Genomic DNA, 16,988 nt, shown 5'->3' with positions numbered 1-16,988 from the left:
AGGAAAAATATGAGAAGCTTCAAGAAGACAGCGAGTGCCTGCTCTGGGGGTATTTGCACTGCACTTGCAGTGACACGTGCTGTGCCTTGGTTCTGACTTGAGCAATCCAACCCCTTCTTCCCCATCACTGCCCCCCACAAAGAGAAGAGATTATGATCATAAATTGATGTTATAAAAAGCATGTGTGATATGATCAGAAATTAAGACAATACTTCCTCTACGGTCATGCTGAGAGCAAACTCCTGCTACCTTCAGTGAAGCCTGAAAGCTACCTAATGACCTGACAAAGCAAATCATTAGCAACATTTCACCTAGGTCTTAAAATATTTTCATTGCAAATGACTCTCCCATTAGATGAATGCCTGTTGCAGAAAGTAATTACCCTTTCTGTGAACTTGCATTTAAGAAATTTCAAACAAAGAAAAAAAATGACAGAGAAGAATAAGCCCATACTTCTTATGACATCCCCCCCTTCCCTCTCCTGGTACCACATCAGTAATAAAGTGAGGGGCAGGTGAGCAGCCTGAATTTTCAGCATTAAGTTCAAGGGGACTGCAAAAGATGTCATGACCAAGAGGTAGCTCTCCCCAACCATTTCTTTAAAACTGTTCCTCTGATGTATAGGAACTGACAGATCAGTATCAGCAAACTGCCAGGGCAGCTGGGGCTGAGCTTGAGGCTCAGAGCTCTCAGGGCAGATGCCAAAAGACACAGCACAGAGCTGCTGGAGCTCTGTAAGGGCTCTCTCCGTGCAAAACAGCAGACAGTACAGGCAGAATTCTTACAATTCCTTTAAAATATGCACCCTAACTGAAGGCTGAATTTTCTAAAAGGCTTACTTACTCAGCTGATCTGAGTGTGAAAGCTGACAGGAGACAAAGCCCCAGGATCTGGACTGACGTTTACAAGTTCTTAGGCTCTGAGAAACAACCATCTACTTGTAACTGCATCAGCAAATTACTCATTTTTTTCTTAATGTGCATCTGCAGGCTAAAGTTAGGATGAGTATTCTTCCTGTGCATGTACACATACATGTGTGCATACATATGTATGAGCACTCACAGACATATTGAAAAGGGAAAGGAAGAAAATGGAACTGACAATTAATGACAGTATCTTAATCCTTTGTTTTAAATTCTTTTGGTGATCATTCACCTAGGGTTTGACTCACAACAAGAAGCACAACCTTTTGAAGATATGCTAATATCAGAACAATGACACAAGAATTCTTACAAAAGGTCTGCCCTCTACACTAAGAAGTTGATATATCTCTTCTGTGAAAGAAAGCAGGCATGTCTCTGTATAGAATGTTCGTGGGCCCAGGAGAAAGCTGTTAGAGGATGAATCAAACCCAGCAACATTATCAATGCTTGCTTTAAGGGAAGAGAAGAAAAAAAAAATTTGCCCATAAAATATTTACATGGCTTTTTTTTTTTAAATGAAAGTAGAGTGGTAATAATAGGACATAAAAGGAAGATGATGGTCAAACCAAGACTTTGAGTGTTATTTTCTTCAGTAAAGTTTGAAAGGGAAAAAATAAAAATGGGGACTGAAGCTATGTGCATAATCTGATTACGTTTTGTCCTGTGTGTTTATGCACACCCAGCCCTAGAACCTTGCAATCAGAGGCTGCAGGTGACATCAGACATCCCCAGAGGTACAGCATGGTGCTTTCCATCCCAGCTTCCCACAGGCTGAACCATGCCCCAGAGCCCAGAGTAACAGAGCCCCCAGCAGGCCCAGCACCCTTGGCTGCTCCCTCAGCAGCTCCCCAGGTGTGCAGAGGACCCTGGGGTGAGCACAGCCACGGGCACACACTGGCAGAGCCCAGATCTGGGGCACCTCTGAGCACCTCCCCTGAAAGCTCTGGTGCCCTCAGCACATGCAGCACTAAATCAATAGCTCAGTCTAGCAGGCTGCCTCCTCCTCCCTCATGCCACCTAACCCAACATCTCTCATGTCATTCTCACCCCTCCATCCATGCATGGGGACACGGCACAGCACATCCTGTTCCCTCCTCACTCATATGAGCTGTGTGGGCTCTCATGTGCTGGGGACAAGTGGCCCCAGCTCAAGCCCAAAGGCAGCACAGGGTTGGCAGCCCCTGCCACCCAAGCCTGGATACACCTGGGCACAGCTGAAGGAAAGCTTATTGGCACCAGTTCTATTTTACATATCTAACATTTACATTGCTACAATCATAAACAGTTTTGAGGGGGTTTTAGTTCAGTTGAATCAATTTCCATAGGTTTCAAAGCAAGCATTGGTATCAGTGGGTGCAGGAGCAAAGCATTAATTCTGAATTAAACTCCCTTGGATTTCAAGCAGCTTCAGCTTTCACTATGAGCATTTCTACCATCTCTATTAATTGCACCTGGTGGAATTTTCTAAAAAGTATGGCTTTGTTTTTGAGGGGACAAAAATATAATATGTAGACTTTTAGTTTTTTAAGAAGAAAGCATGATTTTACTTATAAAACCACACAAGTTTTTCTACTCAGCCACTCCCAGCAGTTTTTTGTTCACTCTAAATCCTGCTCAGAGCTACTGTTTTCAGAAGAAATAAAGTTGCCATGTATCTGATGTAATTCAGATATTGCACTGCAAAAAGTGCCTTTAAAGTGCAGATTTGGGCAAAGAACATCCTGCAGAGATTTGATGTGAAGCTTTTATACTTAAGTGATACCTTTTGTATTGTATACAAGGAGGAGGAAATAGCCATTCAAAGAGAAAAACTGATCTATTATTCCAGAGAGAGAAAATTCTCAATACAACAAAGATGATCAGCAGCACAAAAAGCACAGTGGATTGCTGACATCTCTCCTCTGTCAATAACACCCATTGAGCACTACCAGCTCACAATGGGTTACAGGTTACAGTTTGCACCCTATGATGGATATTTACTTCTTGTCCCTTAACCTACTTTCCAACACAGTCCTAAGGTGACAGGATTCTGTAAGAGGAGAAGTGAGGATGAAAATAGAGACCACTGTCATGACCACAGTGCTTTTGGTAGAGATGGAGTATTTTCCAAAACTTGGAAATAATTAGAGTTGGAGTTTGTCTCCAGAAAGATGCACATGTTCTCTCCTTTATTCTTTGTCACATCACATTTCTGCTCAACATAATGCAGCAAACCCTGGGAGTGATTTGTGGAATACATTAACATAGTTTAACAGAGTGTGCATAAGATTTACATGCTAGTGCTGTAAGTAAAGGTGAAAGGTCAGAGTAAAATGGATGATTAAGAGAAGTTGATTAATTTCTGTAGCACTATTTCAAAAAGATGTATTGGAACAGAAAATTTGACTCATTCCTTTCAAGTATCTTTATTACAAAAACCAAAAGGAATAACACTGAAACTGTGATCCCCAGTGCAGGACCATGCCCTGCTCACAGTTCCTGGAGCAATTAGTGATTTCTGTAATGTGCAGCTACTTTTCAGCTCTCATCCTACACACCCTTGCTGGGTCCTCCAGCTCAGCTGTCTCATCCTGTAGCTCTCATCTTCCTTTCTCAAGTCACCTGAAATCAAATCTCAGCATGTGCTGAGGTATTTTCCTCTCAAAGGATGGAATTATGTGTATGAATAAAACCTTTTTTCTTGGATTGCTACACCCAAGGAGAGACACAGTGGCTTTCACTTGAGCATGTCAAGGCCAAATCGTATCCAAATATCTGTACAGGATGAGGCACTCAGTCCTGGTGAGGCTGATGGGATTCTGTTCAGCCATTGCTTCCAGTGGGACCAAAAGTACCATCCAGCATTGCTGGCTGCTGGGGAGGTGACAGCACTGCCACAGCCTCCAAACCTGGCCCAGATCTCCTGGCTTTGCTGCAATAAGAAACAAGAGCAACCCAGAAAGGTAAACATCAGTTTGGCCTGAATCTCAGCCTCTCTCAGTTGCATGCATAAAATTCAGACTAGAACACCATCCACTCACCCCCTAAGCATCCATCACAGCCTTGCTGCTGTTTTCCCAGTGGGCTGCTTCTTTCTGGTGGAACTAATCGACCTCTGACCTGTTTATTGCTTTACTGCCACCAATTTAGCACCAGTTTATTCATCAACATCTGGTGGTCGGAAAATTGTATTTTACATTATTAGCTCTCAAATGGATAGCTAATGCTGCTTAATGGGGCAGTTATACGTTATTATAGATTCATTTTTTCTCATTTTGTTAATGAATGGAGAATCTTCATCAAATAAATATTTGCCTGTTGGCTTAATATCAAAGTCACTAATTAAAACCAGAAAAAATGTTCAATATACGGAGAACTGAATGGTGGTGGCACATGAGTTTTGAAGAAGTATCACTTCTGCCACACTGAACTTTCATGGAGGCCAAGTTGGCAATAAATTGATCAGTGTGAGGAAGGTTGATCTGTATTTACATATTGGCTCAGTAAAATGCTACTGATTTATTTCTCTGGTACCAGAGACACAATATGGGCACAGCTAAAATAAGCTTCTTTTCCTGGCTTTCACAAAAGAAATGGAAAAAAGAAAAATATAGAAATAAACAATCTTGGACTCAGTCCTAGAAAAATCTGATTTCCCTCCACGGAGTAGCACAGTTGCATTTTACGATGAAAATGTGCATAGATCCTGTGACCTGGCGTGCAGAATTCATGAAACATCTCTGCATAAACCCGTGAATCTGGAGTAAACACATTTGAAGCTGGCAAAGCACAGCACTGAACTGAGAGAAGGCTACACTTCAGCACCCATGCCCCAGGGCTCAGTACCTGGCTCAGATTTGAGGCAGTCCAAGTCAAGGCTCTTAAGTTCTCTCACCCTAAGGACCAAATAGCTGATACAGTTAAAAGTTATTTTTTTACTACATAGGAACACATGTACACATCCATTATTGTTAGATTCCTTTCTGTTACACACTAGTACCTAGTGGTGTCCATGCACAGAAACACTTCAGTTTTTGTTATAGCAAAAGTCCTCTCAGTCCAAGATTCCACAAAGAAACTGTGGGAAGCATCTTTACAAACAAAACCACTGACTTCAAGAATACAGATATACAAGTAAGTTTTGTTTGCAGGCCTGGAACTCACTGCTAGTCCTGTAGCCCAGATTGCAAATACCTGACTGTTACCATTGAACCAAATACAACTGTTCATGAGTTTGAATTCCCATAGGAATTCTGGTCGGGTTTTTGCCAGAGTGCAAACATGAATGTGAGTGAAATTTGACCCAGGTTACTTGCATACTCCATGAAAAAGTGGACAAAGAATGCTGAGAAGGCAAAGCAGTAAAGGCACAACGAACACAAAGTACTGTAATAGTGCTATTAAAATGTGAAGATCTCTTTATTTTTCTCAAACCAAATAATTTCTGCCATTTCAAAGAGAACATGCTCTAATCTAAAGCTACTGAAGCACACAGAAGCTGTGCTAACTCTAATATCTCTATTGGCTTCACAGACCATTAAATACTACAGATGGCACTATGAATTATTTCTGAAAACGTCAATACTAATACTCTAATACTATAGGCACAATTTCCTAATCTTTGGGTGCACCCTCCCTGAGCCTAAGTCCCATCTCAGCTGCTGAGCACCCTTTTTTTCCATCTCACTTAGTGAGATGCAAGTAGCTGGCAGCAACCAGTCAGTAACTGTGAAGGACAATAAAAACTTCAGCTCACAGAAACCAGAGATGCTACTCCAATTTTACTGCTACTTTTCCAAAAAGCTATCAAAGGTGCTGAAAGCATGGGATGAACACTCCTCTAGCAGTAGAAATGTATATCATAAAAAGTAAATGTCAAAGCCCAGGCAGTCATTATAAAAGTATTTTTTCTTATTTATTTTGAGGGTAGTAATGCACTCTTGAGTGAAGAAAGTAAAACAAATAAAATAGAGAAAGAAGGTGAAAAATAGAAAAATAGCTGTGTTGGGCAGATTTACCTGTGTTTGTTCTGCCACTCTTGTGTGCGGATCCACTGGCGCATGTATGAAAAAAGTGCAGACAAATTAGTCCTTCCTTCCTACAGATTAGTTTTCTATTATTTTCTAAGAAGTCAAAATAAAACTACAATGTATACCAGGCTTAATATTTGTAGCCTGATGCATAAGCATACCAGTATTTGTCATGGCCTATGACTAACACCTTTAGTCCCAAAATCCTTTATTCATCAATACTTCCATCCATTGAACGGATGGTGAATCCACCTCCCCTACATCTTTTTACTTTTAGCACTAAAAGCTTAAATTTTCTATTATTTTTCATGTTAGGATTTTACATACAGTAAGACTGTCTTACATGTAAAGGGCAACCACTCTTCAATTTTGTGATGGGTCAGAAATACCTGCCTGCACTTCTGTCCTGAGTTTAGAATTTGTGATGACTGCTCACATGATGCTTTTTTGGCAAACTTTCTGAGGAACAGTTGTGAGGCTGATGGGATACCATAAAGTGAATCTCTCTATTGCCTCTTGTCCAGTGTAAAATAATTTTCTCAGTGTAAAAGAAGTTTCTTTTTTTGCAAGAAAAGTGCCTATCTTGTCCAAAAAAATAAAACCAGACAGATGAGCAGTATGTATTGAAACACACAACACTTTAGCCAGGAAAGATCTTTTCTTTATGGACATATAAAATACTCTCTCTGGCAAAAAGCTTGGAGCTTATTTATCATTCCCAGGTGGCTACTGAAAACTCCTTAAATGTTGTTTGATGGAATAGTGACCCTTTTCTGGCTTACTGGTATAAACCAAATACATCTAAGAGCTGAATATATTGGCAATAAAAAAGGTTCTTCGTTTTGAGATCTATAAAAATATAATATACTTGGGAGGCTTTGAAGTTAAATTTAAAAAAAAAAAAATCTTTGGGAAATTACCTTTCATTTCAGAGAGCACAATTTAAATTCAACCTGAAGGTTGCATGAGACACCTCAGCTGCTCTTTGTTCCAAATTCAGTTGATTAATGTTGCCTTAAAAGATTTGCTGAAGAATCAGGCAGATGTAATTAGAGGAGAAGTACCTAATGCTATACATAGATCATCAAAGGATAAGTATGCACAAAGGAGACAAAGAATCTCAATACAATTGTACTAATCTCTGCAGATTAAAAAAAAAAAAAAGTTATAATTAGGAGAAGGTAATGAAGGACTGCATGAGGTATGATCCAGGTTCCCTGACTTATCTTATCACTGGCTCAGGGTTTGCTGGGAGGGAGCCCTGTTCCAGTCAGCAGAGCCATCCCACACAGGGTGCTGAAGCAAACATTCCAGAGATTCAAACAGTCGAGGTTCCAGTAGGCCACAAAACCTTGTAGAAATTTTATCCCAATGGCTATGGGCTGATTCCCCCCCATCAGGAATCCTGCACTTGAACCTCTGTGGGTTCAGTGGAAGTCACCCCAGGGGGTGGTGGATAAGCAGAAGCCAAGCCAGCAACACCAGAGGAACAGCCCATGGGTCTTCCACAGTTAGTTTAAAATTTCCCAGAGTATACAGGGTACTGCCTAAAAACCCTGAATTCCTGTGTGGGTGAAACCCTGCATGAAGTTTCTGTGTCGTGCACAAGTCAGAGTTTTGACCATTGAAATTCTCCTGGCTGGAGGTGATTCACTTTAATCACAGCTCTTTCAAGCAAGTACTGACTACCACAGGCACTGGAACCACTGTACTCTTGGAGATGGAAATGCATATGTAAACACCAGCATGACTCAGGGCCAAGACTACTTTTGTATTGAAATGTAAATTTTATGAAAGGTCCTTTTTTGTTTAAATATGCCAAAATTGACATTTTTTCTTTAAGCATGAAAATCCTTTTAATGCAGTTATAGACAAGCCACCATATCCCTTCTGAGGTTGGCAATTTACCTTAAAAACAGGCCTGAAAGGCCACAGTCAGTAACACAATATCTTTTGAACACAAAAATGAAAACAGCACTTGATGGGACACAAATAACCTCATTACTGTATGGGCACACCACCTCATTTTAAGATTTTTTTTTCTTCCCACTATGAAGAGTAGGAAAGAAGTAAAGAAAACAAATCAGGTTCACTAAAGCAATTTAAAAATCCTGTAATAATTGTTGAGATGCAGATATTCCACTGGGTTGAAAGCCAAAGTGGGCTGGAGGCTGGTCAGCATTACATTGCTTACTACCCAGGACAACACAATTTCTTGTTCTACCTTTTACTTCAGTTGTTGGATTGGAAAAGTGACACAGGTCAAGGTTTCCAAAGATTCTTTCATACCTGCTGCAGTTTTCAAGAGGGTCTGCAACAGTAGGTGCCAGGCATTTGTCAAATATTATTGCAGAAACTCTGTAGTCAATGCCAAGAGACAGATGCTTCCAAAAGACAATTGACCCATCTGCCTTCGGATGGGAGGGATCTTTTTTTCTTGAAGAATACTTCTTACAGCAAAGAGTTCTGCTGAACAACTGCCCAGCCCTGTGCCTCAGAAGATCAGGGTAAGGACAAACGCCTCAGATATGGCAAGGTGCTCAGTTGCCATGTACAGAGATTGTAGGGCAGATACTTGTTCATCCTTGAAAAAGTTAAAAAGATTTGCAGTCATGTTACCAATACAGACACCAGTAAGTTGGAAAGACTTACAGGTCAGTGACAGCCTTAGCAACCCCTTATATCTGGATGTGCACCAGAACTGGTACCAGACTTCCTCTGCCCAAACACAGATGTCCTTTTTCCTCTTTCCCTGGAGAATTTGAGCTCTTGCAAGGAAATACAGTTCTGACCTTTCTGTCAGACAAGGACTACTCTTGCTATGTGAGCACAGGCAGAGTCAGACACTGACATTACCTTCAACTGCAGAGCAATTAGCAGTTTTTCATACAAGCTTTGCACAGATCCAAGAACGCCAAGAAAAATATTTTGTTCATTTGTTTTCACATCACAAGCCTTCATACTGACAGCTTTTAATACCCACAAGGCTACCCATGCACACAGTCATGGCTGAAAAGAGGCTAACAGAGTTTTTAATAGCAGAAGCCCATCAAGCATGGGTAGAATTGTTGCTTTCCCTTCTCCACCTGAACTGAAGTTTGAGGAGCATGTATCTAATTGAGATGTGTGACACAAAAGAAGCCAGCAAGAGTGAAAGCCACCCTTTTCCTACCATAGCATAGCTCTTTTTTACTGCAACCTTCCAGATTTCTTCAGGGTTTAGTTCCAAGCATAATTAGAGTTGGAATAAAATTGTAAAAGCTTAAGAAAAAGATCCAAGAACACTCAGCAATGTACTCACTCCACAGACCCTCTTGCAATTTATTCAGTCACTGTTCTTGCAGTGACACATGAGCAGCCCTTGGAGAGGGCTCAGAGCCAGGGTCACCTCATCCCCCAAACATGATTTCCCTCCCTTCTGCTCAATCTTGAATCTTCAGCTCCTCCATCTCAATGAGATCAGTTAAAGGGAGATAGTGAGTTACTGCCCATCTGCTGGCGTGCAGTGGATTGATTGCTCTGTAGGAAAAGAGGAACCCCAAATGGTAGGAACTGAGCTTGAACATCAGCTCTCAGCGCCACTATCCCTGATGATTTCACTCTAAAGAAAAGAAGATCAGATTAACAGGAAATAACTTTCATTGGCTTGATATATAGACACAGGCAAGTTAGCTCCTTATGGGCTCCAGCTTTGGTATAATAAAAGATATTACCTCTTCCTACAGACCTTAGTTTTCCTCTCTTAGAGCACCATTGCTACCAAAGCACTACTACTACTGCAGCACCACAAGAGAACAGCAATGATCTGAGTTGAATTGTACATCACAGAAAACAGACTTTTTTCTTTTTATTCAGGTTGCTCTGACCAGCACAGGCAAGAGATACCCTTCAGTAGGAGGAAGGAAGAATGAAGCAGAGATGGTCACATAGAGCCCCAATCCAGGTAACAGTTCAAACATGAGCTGGTAAGGGAATGCACCATCAGTTTCATTTCAGAGCAAGGCCAGGGTTTGGATTACAATGGTACTTAGGCATCTGAAAGTACACTTGGCTGCTTAGTTTGTTTTTCAAAATAAATAAGTGGATTAGGGGTTAAATATTTTAAGGGGTTTAATTTCCTAAAGGAACAGAGAAGTACCCAGTGGGAGAGTATTACAACTCAATTGGGATTATAGCAAAGATCTTATCTCTGTTTTTCATATCTCACAGTTCATAACTGGTTGAAAGAATTTCATACAAATAATCAAATTAGAGCAAACCTAAAAATGCTTGGCTGCTTTTGATAGAGATCAACTATATGAAGCTTCTCACCAAAAAAAGCCTCAGATGTTATCAGCACCCAAAAAATGATTCAGGAAAAATGCTCCACTGCAATGATTAGCCTAAGCATTGGGATTTTTCTATTCAAGGTATTTACCCTGAAATTTTATATCTTTGGATAATGACAATAAAATTTTTTAGTTCCTTTAGTTATAAATATATGACAGAAACCTCAGCTTTTGGTTCTTTTTTTACCCTCCCTATTGATGAATATTTTCCTGTGTACTTCCAAAATGAAGACAATCTTTCTTGGTGCTCCAGCCTTTGTTACACTCTGAAAAAAACTTCTAGCAAAACCTAGTGCCCGAGATGTTACCTGACCTGATTTTGGAAGGATGAATGACAGGCATAAATCCTACCCTTTTCCCTGAAATTCTAGGTTTCTGAATAGAGTCTTCTATTCCTGAACAAGTACCAGAAGTAAATTGTACATATGTAATTCTTTCTTCTATGGCTTTTTACATATTTTCTGCAGAAAACATTCACCTATGCATTTACTAAAAAATGGCTCTTGTGACCAAAACTTTAATAACAGAGTCTGAGTCAATCTTCTACTGATGCAGGACAGTAAAACTCCAAGTCAGGTTTTAAGATCTCTCATGGTTTCCTGATACTTTCATCTGAAGCACAAAACTATTACAGTCTAACCCTTTATTTCTTAATGAAATACAGATTAACTGGGAGTTAGGTAGCTAACAGAGGCTTGGAGCAGGATTTTGCCCTATGGCTATTTAGAAACTGTTCAATCTACTGAAAAACTTTTCTTACATTGGTTTTGTATTTAATTTTTCTTAAAAGCTGTAAAGTTATACATAACTGTTTAAAGAATGACATTTTCATTGTGGAATGGTGTAAAACTACTCCTCTGAGGTAGCTATGTTATCTCATTGAATTTTTAAAAAACACATTGAAAGTTGAAAATAAAAGAAAGAAGAAATGGTGGAATAAATAGATGGAAAAGCATTGAAGCTGTAGGAGTTCTTACAAATCATCATACAATATAGTCCCAGTGTTCAGTGCATTTTATTTATATTTTTACATGCCAGAACAAAAAATGTACCTGAGGCAAAGTTGTAGAATGTTGTTAAATTAGTGGGTTTATTTTATTAATTCCCATGAGCATGCAACGACGAAAAAGGATTATTCTAATATACAGTCAGTGTGGGAAAACTTCATAGGATATGTTCCAGCCCTGCAGTCTGTTACAGGTACTTTCTGCATACGAGTAATTGCTCCATGGTATAACACAATATCCTAAGGAACTTGTTCTATACTTGGAATTACATAGTCTTTTTTTCCTCCCTTAATGCATAAGTGTAGTGACCTATATTTGCAGTACATTACGTCAAATCTATAGACTACTCTCTGTATTTCAGTCTTGGAATGAAGTATTCAGGTATGTGTGCTTTCTGTCTAGTTCCTTTTTGAAATGGATAGAGGACTTGGTGTCAATTAAACATGTAAAATACACTTTATGAAGGCATATTCTTTAACAGAAACTGAAGCTCATTGTCATTCATCCCCCAGGCAGTATTTGAAGCCAGCAGAAGAAACCTAATGCAAACAGTTCTCCTGATAAGAAGACTGAAAATTAGAAGCATGGAAGTTTACTTAAGCAGATTCAAGTATCTCTGGAAACAGGTAACTAAAGCCAGACAAACCTTGCATGCTTCATTTCACTGTGTTCGTAAACCAGATTCTGGTTTTCGTTTCAGAGGGTTTGGATTCTTGCTTGAGGAATCACATTAGATTAATTTAAATCTGTGAATTAAAAATTCACATGTAAGACAAGGAGAGGCTGTTGTGAAGTGATGCAGGACAGAGCAGATGCAAATAACAGCCCAGGCTTAACTGAAAGATGCTGGTATGCAGGTAAAGTACAGATTTTTGTACCCAGCTTTAAAGGTTGGGCAAAGGGCACACAAGCACATAGAGAACAAGACCTTGTAATATTATCCCAAATCTGGGCTGATTGTGTGTGCAGATGAGATATTGTTCATGGCTTCTCTTTCACAGCTAAATATATGTTTAGCTGAAACTTCTACATTGCTAGTTCTACATCGGCTCTTTTGTACTTTCTGAAATTCTGATTTAGGCACAAAATGCAACAAGAAAAAACAAAAATACAGTGTGCTTTCATTTATTATCATTTTGTTTCCAGAGAGAGAAGACATCTCACAGTTAGACTCTCTTTAATCTGCTTGCATAGCAGTGCCATTAGTTAAATGTCATTTTGATTTGAACCAACTACAACTTCAGGAAAATTCCCATGCTGCATATGTTATATATCAGAGAACTTTCCACAAGCTGATAGGCTGTGCAGTGGTGTTTGTATATCAGCATGGCTTAATTAGCTACCTGATGAAATGAATGAAAATGCAAATGGAACGAAAATGCAAAAGGGGGTTAGGAAGGGCTGAGCTGCAAGACAAAGCTTGATCTTGACACATCTTGGAAATACTGAAGTTTGTATAATAAGGCCAAGTTCTCACCTCACATTGATAAATAGACCAATATATAAATAAAAGATTATCCACATGGTCCTTATTAGACAGACTTGTAAGTTCACAATTAACAGCAATGCTTCACGAAGAGGTGGTTCAGATCTGCTGTTTAGCTTGTGTTGCCTGAACTGACCACCACCCTTTTAAACCTCTGTGGTGTAAGAACATTTTCACAGCAACACGTTTAGGCGATGGAGAAGTTGCCTCAAGACACAAAATACTGCCTGTGACAAGCACGAGGGAAAACAGTATCACCTTTCAGTCCCAACCAGAATCTCCTACCATGTGTAGATTGGGGAGGGAGTAGTTCACTCACAGGTGAAGAACCTGCCTGCAGCTCCTGGAGGAGGCCAAACTCCAATCCAGGATTTCATTTTAGCCTAAGCTAATGGCTGCAAAAAAAGCTGCACAGTGAGATCTGGATCAGATTCAAAACTTTCCTAAAATGTATCTGTGCTCACATTCTGATTTTTGATTCCAGCTCCTCTCTAATTATAATTATTATACAGAATGTCAGATCTCAGGTTATGCTCTTTAAAGTTCTCCCCATAAACAATTAATTAGCTCACTGCAGCCCTTCTATAAATAGCTTGTACATAAAAATCATTCTCATCTGCTCAAATAAACAAAATCCCTGCTCTGTATTTTACCTTTTGATTTTCCCTAGTGGACTGCAGCTGTTAAGCTGTCAGACACACACGTGTACCCTCTTCATATTCAGAAATAAAAATAAAATTATGGGGCTAATTGACCAAGTTTTTTGTACTGAATTACCGGTTGAGAAATGAGGTTTTCCCCAGGAAAATGTCTGAAAGCAGTATTTGTATTAATTAAATAACTCTGGTAGAGAGCTGCCTCCCATGCCAGCTAAAATGCTCTTCAGCCAAACAGTGTTTCTTCTTTTGAGACATCATGCTCTTATGGGACAGAATACATATGGCTGCCAAAATTTATTTTGCTGATAGGTCTTCCAAACTCATTCTGTTGACAGGCAGGATTGGGCCAAAGCTTCCTCCAGCAAGCAGAATATATCTCCTCTCCAGATATATTCTTTGCTTCCCTACCAAAGGTTTTCACCTCCATAGTGGTGCTGCCAAGTGTGTGTCCTCTGTCATGTTAGGGCATAATCCTGTGATTTAGCAACACTTAAAGATTAACTGGATTTATGGAAAGATATCCTTTGTTGTGTGCAAATGTGAGGTAGGCTGGTGTGGGCAGGCTGCTACAGCAATAAGACAAAAAATTGCAAGAGTCATGGATATACAAAGTGAAGAGGTATGAGAATATATCATCAGTTACCATGACCACTCCTCTTCACCTGCATTGCACCCCCCTGCAGGATGTGCATATTTAACCATCTCTTGCCTCATCCCTGCACTGTGACTGAGCCAGGAGTATTGGTACAGCACTTTGGAAGCCTGTGAGCCAGTGCAATAGAGCACTTTGATCATTGTCAAACTCTAATCTATCTTTCCCCACAGTCTAGCATATGGTCAGCATCATGCCCAGCCAGTGAGAAGAAAGCAGAATTATTGGACATTTTTATGTGTCACAATGTCATACTGCTGTGACACTATAGTGGGAGCAGCAAGGTACTGAAGAGCTTTCCTTTCTTTTAAGGACTTCAAGCTGAGGTGGAAATCACCCCAGTAATATTCCTGAGACCCAGCAGAAAGAGCTGTATTACATTCACTCGATAACATAAGACACCAACTTGTCTTGTTGATACTTAAAGCCTCTTTTATACTTCAGTTACTCAAATGGTTTAAAAATTTGTCTAATAAAGACTCAAAGTCTCAATATTTCTCACTCTTTTTCTGTACTAGACTGTTTTAGTCAACAATTTATTCGCTGTATCATTGTACCTGCTTACATCAGAACTTTGAATTTCTTGCTCTTTCATCCAGGCTTTTGACCAGTACCAATCTGCTCTTGTTTTTCATTTTCTACACATCCCCCATGGTTCAGAACCTTATTGTTATTCTGGATTCGTATGTTCTAATTTATTTGAATTTCTCCTAACTATCACTGCAGACAAAGGCAGCTTTATTGTAGAACAACACTGACGGGAAATGGAAAAGTGTTACTTTGTTAGATTGTATTATGAATTCTCCCCCTCTGTCTCCAAAGTTGTTCTATTATGGATCTTAGACTGTGTACTCTAGACTAAAACCTGAATATATTTGGGCCACACCAGGCAACAGCACAAATCCCAAGCAGACACCAGAAAAGCAACAATTAGCAGCTGTTGAATTTTTATCAGCTGGTGACTGAGGTAAAGCACAGCACTGCCAAGCATGGTTTATCTTTCAGTGCAGCCACCAAGATCTGAATTTAACAAGGCAATTTTTCTTTTCCAGTTAGCAACAAGGAGGTTGCAATGAGCAACCTTGCTTGGCACTCTGCTGAGGGAGCATCCTGTGGAAGCAAGTCTGTGAATGCACAAAGCAGGCCAGATTGCCTGCATCAGAGTTCAAACTGAGACATTGCTTACAATATATATATACACACATACACATAAATACATAAAAAGGTGAGGTTTTAGGTTTGTTTGTTTTGGTTTTTTCTAAATCCATTAAGCCCCCATGTGGGAGAACACAAGAAAAGAGGTCACTGAACCAGTCCTCTGCTCTAGCACAAAACAGCTCAGCAGAGGAGGGACTGCTGCTTCCCAAAGCCATATCCAATCCTTCCATCCAATTAGAAACACAAATGGGAGTAAACCCATTCTCTTGCCCCCACTCTCCCATAGTTAATAACACCATAAAATGTGAAAATGAACCATAACAACACTGCTGCTATTGGCTTCTCCCTGCTCAGCATGGCTATTGTGTTTTTTGCAACTGTGTAGTCACCCATTTTTAGTATTAAAGAAAAATTTAGAAATCAGTACATTCACCTATATTAAAGTCCTTAATTTTAAAAGAGGTTTATTTTTACTGTAGTAGTTTTTTCTATATGTTTTTCCCAACTTAAAATACTTCCTTTTGAAATCATTTGACAGTCTCCTTACTCTGTGCTAAAGAGACATAAATTCCAAATAATTCTTTAATGACTGTTTATATTTGAGGGAAACTACTGTTAAAGTGCAATTTTTAAAGTAAGCAACATGCTGACACAGCAAAGTGATACAGATTATTTTAGATAGGAGTAACTGATCTGGGTAATTCATCCAACCTCCCTGACCTGACAGCTCCTTTCATTATTTCAGAACAGTAACTGAGATGCAAGAACGTGTGATGACGATGATGACACAAGACGACAATATTGGTCCAAGATGACAATATTTGCCCAGATCTGAATAATAGCCTATGTAAAGTAGGCAACTAGAACATCATTTTAGCTTCCATAAATTAGTCACAAGATCCATGAGGCTGAATGGATTTAAACGTACTCTTCTGAAATAATTAGTAAAGGTAAAACTTCCATAATGAACTTAGGGAAAAAAGTTTCTTTGAAGACAATAAATATGGAGTCCACAGAAGTGATGGCACAGTTATTCTAAAAGTCCAACAGAATTGAATGAGATGCTTTTTAGATAGATTTATTGAATTATAGCTGTGAGAAATGACAGACTTCTGCATGCTAAATTTTATGGCTGTATTCAGCAACTTATAATATATAGCAAATCAAATGTTACCACAGCTTAATTTTCAAGCTTAGATATCCAGGCCAAATTTCAGTTGTAGCAGTCTTTTATAGCTTAAGGATCATTTCCACTTCACTTAGAGCCTGTGCTGCTCAGAGCTCTCCCTGCAGAGCCCTGAACCTCACAGACTTTAACCAGAAGGTTTGTGTTGAAAACCACTGCATATTCTCCAAAAAATATTTTCCCTCGGTTCCTCTAGTCTGAACTGAATACTGAAGAGAACCCATCATCACAGTTTAGCAGAAAGCAGTTATGAAACGTGGAAAGGTGTTTTTTTTTTAGGTGGGGATGTTACTGCATAGGAGGACTCTGTTATCATTATTGGCTTGAGTGACAACACAGGAACAGTACTTTACATTGAACTTCTAATCTTGGGACCTAAACCAAAAAGAACCTTGTGTTATTTGTTGCTCCACCTCTGTATGGTTTCACAGACCTTGGCAGAATAAGGCTGATGTGTTTTCCCTGACACTGGTCCCACACATGCAGGAAACAGGGCTAAGGAATCAATTCTGTCTGTACTTTCTCCTCTTTGCAATCCACTAACACGCTCTTATGCTGATCCCTAATGCACAGTCTTAAG

Source organism: Heliangelus exortis, chromosome 17, assembly GCF_036169615.1.
Source record: "Heliangelus exortis chromosome 17, bHelExo1.hap1, whole genome shotgun sequence".
Taxonomy (NCBI): domain Eukaryota; kingdom Metazoa; phylum Chordata; class Aves; order Apodiformes; family Trochilidae; genus Heliangelus; species Heliangelus exortis.
The sequence above is the reverse complement of the archived record's forward strand: the minus strand, read 5'-3'. Positions refer to the sequence as shown.